The following is a 6000-nucleotide window of genomic DNA, read 5'->3' as shown; positions in this document are numbered from 1 at the left end:
CGTTATTCTGCCAATATGGGATTTTATTTCTTTTTTAGAGTGATGTTATTAGTTTTATGGTGTGTGAAAAAAATATCAGTGGATTGTTCAGTGTAACAACTGAAGACGGACAAGCTGCTGCTGCCAAAGGAGCAAATGAGGAATCCAAACATACCGAATACAGGCGGTCCTCGGCCTACAACCACAATTGAGCCCCCAACTTCTGTTGCTGAATGAGACAGTTGTTAAGTGAGCTTTGTCCCATTTTACGACCTTTCTTGCCCCTGTTGTTCAGTGAATCACTGCAGTTGTTAAGTTAGTCACATGGTTGCTAAGTGAATCTGGGTTCCCCACTGACTTTGCTTGTCAGGAGGTCACAAAAGGGGATCACCTGACTTGGGGACACGGCAACCGTCATAAATTAGAACCAATGGCCAAACACTGGAAAGTTGATCATGTAATCATGGGGATGCTGCCAGGGCCATAAGCAGGGGGGGCTGCTGGGGCTCACGGGGGCTTGGGAGGGCCCCTTGCTAAGATTCTGCAGAGAACCCTCAAATCCCGTTCCTGGCTGGCCCCGCCCACCCCGCCCCTCCCAGGAGTCCCCATGCAGCCCGTTTTGGATGCCAGGTAAGTGCAGGTGCGGAGGCTCTGGGAGAGTGAAAAACAGGATTCGCAGAAGTTTGGGAAGGCCAGAAATGGGCTCGTTTCTGTCTTCCACAGAGTCTAGGGAGGTCATTTTCACCCTCTGGGAGGCATGAAGAAAACCTCCGGAGCCCGGGGAGCGCAAACTACCTCCCACCAACTGTGGTGCAAGATGCTGACTAGGCCTCACCCACCATGGCCACGCCCACCCAGCAACCAGCAGAGAACCCCTTGCTAAAAATTTTGAAGCCCACCCCTGGTCATAAGTGCAAAAATCTGTCATAGGGCACTTTTTAATGTCTATATACTGTACATTAAAAACAAGACATGTTAAAATGCTGGATGATGGTGGATTTCCGGAAGCAGAGAGAGGAACCTGCCCCACTGTATATCAAGGGGGGGCTGTGTGGGGAGGGTTTCCTCTTTTAAAATCTTGGGAGTGCTTATTAGTCCAGACCTCACCTGGAAAAAGAACACCTCCCTGGTGGTTGGGAAGGCCCAACAGAGACTTCATTTCCTTAGAGTCTTTGGAAAAAATAAGGTGGAACAATGGCTGATGATCTCTTTCTATCAGTCCATGATAGAAAGTGTCCTCGCTGGGGTGTAACAGTGTAGTACGCTGGTTCAACTGCCGTGGACAGGAAGGCACTACAGAGAGTGATTAATTGGGCACAAGAAAGCACTGGAAGACATCGCCAGGTCTCACTGTTTCAGCAGAGGAAGGGAGATACTGAGGGACGATTCTCATCTTGGTCAGTGTCTTCTCACTTACCATCAGGCAGAAGCAGAGCCAGCCGGACAAACAGGTTTAAAAACAGCTTTTATCCATGGGCTGTCAGACTCCTAAATACAACTAAAATTGCTCCATGCGTACATGGAAACATATGACTTTTTTCTCCCTAATTACTTGTATAAGGACCATTTCCTACATTATTCATGTTGTCTTGTATTTTAGTTATGGATTGCACCAGTAGAGGCTGAATCAATTTCGTTGTATATATGTACAGTGACAATAAAGTTCGTTATTATTATTTGACTTCTACAGACCCCCAAAATGAGAGCCACTGATCAAGCCCAACAGAATCTCAAAGGGATGGAATTACAGCCAGGGTTTCCTAAGGCAGGTCAACAAAGTCAAGATGGCATCCAGACCCAGCTTCCACCCATATGTAAATAAGGGGTGGGGCTTCCATCCCTTAGGCCTTTGTTGACTCCCCCTAGGGTTGTTCCTGCTCTGCAGCATCTCCCACTTCTGAGGGATGAGGCAGGGCCTTCGAAAGGGGTCTGTGAGAATCCATGGGGAGATGGGATTGGCTAGCAATGGATAGGCCCCACCCCTTTTTTGGAGGGAGGGGGGAAAGAGAAATGTGGGTGGAGCTATGAAGGAGAGGCCAAAATTGAATTTTAGAGACAGTCTGGCAGTAAGTTTGTCTTGGAAAATTAGGCCTGTAAAGTTGAAGGACCTGACACCCAGCCTTTGCCAACCCATGGCAGCTCTAAAGAAACCTAGTTTGCTTTGCCCACCAAAAGTTTACCTGAGCTTGTAAGCATGGTTGCAAAAGAGGAAAAGACCTGTGGAGGTGAATGGGAGGTATGAGCTCAGGGGTTTTCTGCAATCAATTTCATCCTGCCTTGGACTGCAATGCACCCATTTCTTTGGGTCATTTTCGTGCCAATAAAGGGCCACTTTTCTGGAAATTATTATGGGCATCAGGTGTAGAGGATTAGGATTGCATTGTTTGTGGGTTATTTATTTCATTGTATTACTATTATTCTTCTCATCCTTCCTATTAACTATCTCTTCCCACTTATGACTATAACCGTGTTGCTTGTATCTTTACAATTTATATTGTTTTGTTTCCTAGTATGATTTGATTGCTTATTATTAAACTATGACTATCACTAAGTATTGTACCTTATGATTCTTGTTGAATGTATTTTATTTTTTCTTATGTACACTTGAGAGCATAGGCACCACAGAAAAATTCCTTGTGTGTCCAATCATACTTGGGCAATAATGAATTCTGTTCTGTTCTATTTCTATTCTATTCTATTCTATTCTATTCTATTCTATTCTATTCTATTTTCTATTCTATTTTCTATTCTAGTCTAGTCTAGTCTAGTCTAGTCTTTATTCTGGCTGTAAATTTATGGATACTGTGTTGTCCAGACAGCATATAGGTAATGGTAATTGAGATAACTAAGTTAGAATTGGGAGCTGCCCCTTAAGGGAATGCCTCATAGTAAATGTAGTTAATGCATCCTGGGAAATGTAGTTCATGTCACGTGGTCACATCTGTAATCCTGACTGGTCACTGAATTGACCCTTAGTTGGGTTGGGGAAGGTTCCTTCACTCTTGCCTGGACCCCAGCAGTGTGCTGGTGTCTCACCCACTTGCTCCTTCATTATGGGTTGAAAGATCACTATTCTTTTACACTATGAAGTCAGCTGTGCAAAGAATTGGACATTAGATGAATCTCGACATAACCGTGAGTTACCTTGAGGATGCCTAATATAATTCAATAAAGAGACTTCATATGGAAGACTGTAGAGTTTGCCTGTCTGTCTTTATACATTGAGCCAGTAATTATAAAAGACAGAACAGATACCATGGCTCTTATGGCAATAAAATAGTAACTAATTTTAACTGTTGTAAGTTTTCGTTTGTACTTTTGATGGTGCTTAAATTGTTCCCTTGTTGGTGGGGGGTAGTGCATTTTAAATTACTTTTGTTTCTTCGTACTGAAAGGCATCTTTCTTTGCATGGATGTTTAATAGTAGTCATAATCTACTCTAATGATGATAATGCCTTGAAAATGAAATAAGCTTTCTCACAGACCCACTTAGAAATCACTGAATGGGGTTACAGAAGTATAAAACAAACAACAACCTTCGCTGACTTGAGTTCAAATCCTGGTGATATCATGAACATATCCGTGCAATTTTCTTGGCACCCTGAGGGTGGTTTGCCATGGTCTTTATCCATTTAAAATTTCTTTTATTGATACCTACAGGTTCCACGAATGCTAGTCAAATGTTTTCGTCAGGTAAATGGAGACAAAGAGGAGGAAATAAAAATAAACCACCAGGCTAAATTCATATACAATGCTTTTGAATGGTGACCACAACTGAACAGAATTTAATTCCTTTTATGTAGATTGTGGTCTGCTAATAAAAAAAATTATCCTAATTTCAGCCCAGTTCGAACACTTAGTTAGGAAAAGAATTATTTGTTCACAGGGTCAATGAGTGTAAAAAGGATATTTCAGCCAGTTATGGAGAAATGTTTCCAGTGATTTCACTAACTAGAATACAGGCTTTAAAAAAATTAGATGATGGAATTTGCTATACAGTACTCGCCTTTAATACACTAGATGATCAAATGTTAAACGTTCCCAGATTGAAGGTTTCCCTGCAACAGAAATATGGAATATTAAAAACAGATTTACATGTGAATGTTCTTAAATTAGGTCTCTAAAGTATAACCCAAAGCTGTTTACTAGTAGTAGTACAGTAACCACAGTCATATTAGTGGTTCTTTCCTTCCTTCCTAAGCCCCCCACCCCACAAAATGAAATATTTTGGGGAACTAATAGAGGGAGAATATTATGTTTTCCCAAAGGAGAAATGGAGAAACATGTCCTTGGAGGCAGAAAGCAGCCCCCAGTCTTTCTTAATAGCCCACATCAGATGCCAGCACTTAACAAGAGCTTAGTTAAATAGGAAGGCAACTATCTAGATGGCTCCGTTTATAAGCAAAGCAAATACTGCCGGCAAAAGTCCATTCAAGACAGGATATTTCAAAATCCCTTACAGCAATTTTGACAGCTAATAAAATCAGAGTGATAGGTTTAGAGGAAGCATTATTCATTCCAGTCAGGACAGGCACTTGCCTTTCATCCCAAGCCTCAAGTAATTTATCCAAGAGGGTCTCTTCCATTGCCCTCGAGCTACAACTTCCCATATTCCCTACCTGATGTGGGGATTACTTTGGTTTAGCCGGGCTACAGCCGTCAGTTTTCAGACAAAAAAGGTCTGGAAAGGACTCCGGTTTCCCTACACACAGAGTACGGGTCCCTTTATTTTAGGGAAACTCAGCTGTCAGTTTGAAGACCCCCCTAAAAAACAGGGATCTTGGAGGACCGTCTGCCCCCTAGCAGCACCAATACGGGCCCCTCCCTACACTCAGCCTTCAGTTTTCAGATCTCCCTTAAATGTGGGGATCTGGAAGGACCTACTCTGCTTTTTAGACAAACTATTTCCAATTTTGTTTGTCAGCAGCCGGTACGGGCCCCTTCTAAATGCACAGGGCTTTGCTTGCGGGATGCACCGGGACTATTTTTTTCTGCTTTTTATTTATTTCCTCACACCAGTTCCTTTTGCAGCCTGTTCGGTTCTTCTTACGTCCTTCAGAAGGACTCACACTCCGTGATCACCCCTTGCGTTCCCAAATCCAGCTGATCACGGCTCATGTTTGAGCTAGCAGCTGGCTAGGATGCGGCTGGCAATCACGGAGGAGGTGAGGTCCTTCTGTTTCCGCAGAGAAAACCCACAATCACACACCTGTACACTCACGCTTCCACTCTCCTCCCTAGTAAGATTATAAATTTGAAGCGGTACTCACCTGCTTTCAAGCAGCTGTTGAGCGGAAAAGCCCAAGGACTCCCTTTACCCTCCGGGCTGGGTCCATGGATGTTGTCCCTGGACAAAGAAGATCCATGCCGGCTGGGTTTGGATCCGCAGGCCTGGTCCGGTGGCAGGGTTGGCTAGAAAACCTTCATGGTCACCAACTGTTGAAAGGTGGCAAAATGCCTTTCCTTCGAGAATTCGATTTTCCCGCTGGGAGAGCTCTGGCGCGTGGATACGGACAACTGCTTGAAAACTGGATTTTTTTATTTTTTCAGGAAGGCGGTGGACAGCAAGAAGTCTGTGTTCCTGGGCTAGCTAGCTTCGTATGGTAAGTCCCTGGTTCTTTAAACCCTTTTCTCCTTTTGTGTGTGAATGTTTGTATTTGTGTTTAATGTTTCAAATCCTGTCAGAGTTTGTCTTTGTTCCCGCCGGAGGGCAAACTGCGGGGTGGTTTGATTGTATTATCGTTTTTTCCTAATCTCTTTTATCTTTACAATGGTTTCTTATATTTGTTTTGTGGCAATCTCCTGTCTGTCTCTTTTGTAATTTATATATTTTTTGTTTCTTTTGTCTGTTTGTTTTGCTTATTTGGCATGTCCTGTGTTTGTAAGGGTTTCCTTTTCTTATTTGTCTAGTTTTCTTAATTACTTGGGCTTTTGTCTAAAGGGCTTCTTTAATACCTTTTATTTGATTCCTTTTCCTATGTAAGTTTGTTTTATGGCTGGCCTGATGTTCCCTTTGGGCTT

Source organism: Pseudonaja textilis, chromosome 2, assembly GCF_049901715.1.
Source record: "Pseudonaja textilis isolate UNSWEBS1 chromosome 2, rPseTex1.2, whole genome shotgun sequence".
NCBI classification, from domain to species: domain Eukaryota; kingdom Metazoa; phylum Chordata; class Lepidosauria; order Squamata; family Elapidae; genus Pseudonaja; species Pseudonaja textilis.
The sequence above is the reverse complement of the archived record's forward strand: the minus strand, read 5'-3'. Positions refer to the sequence as shown.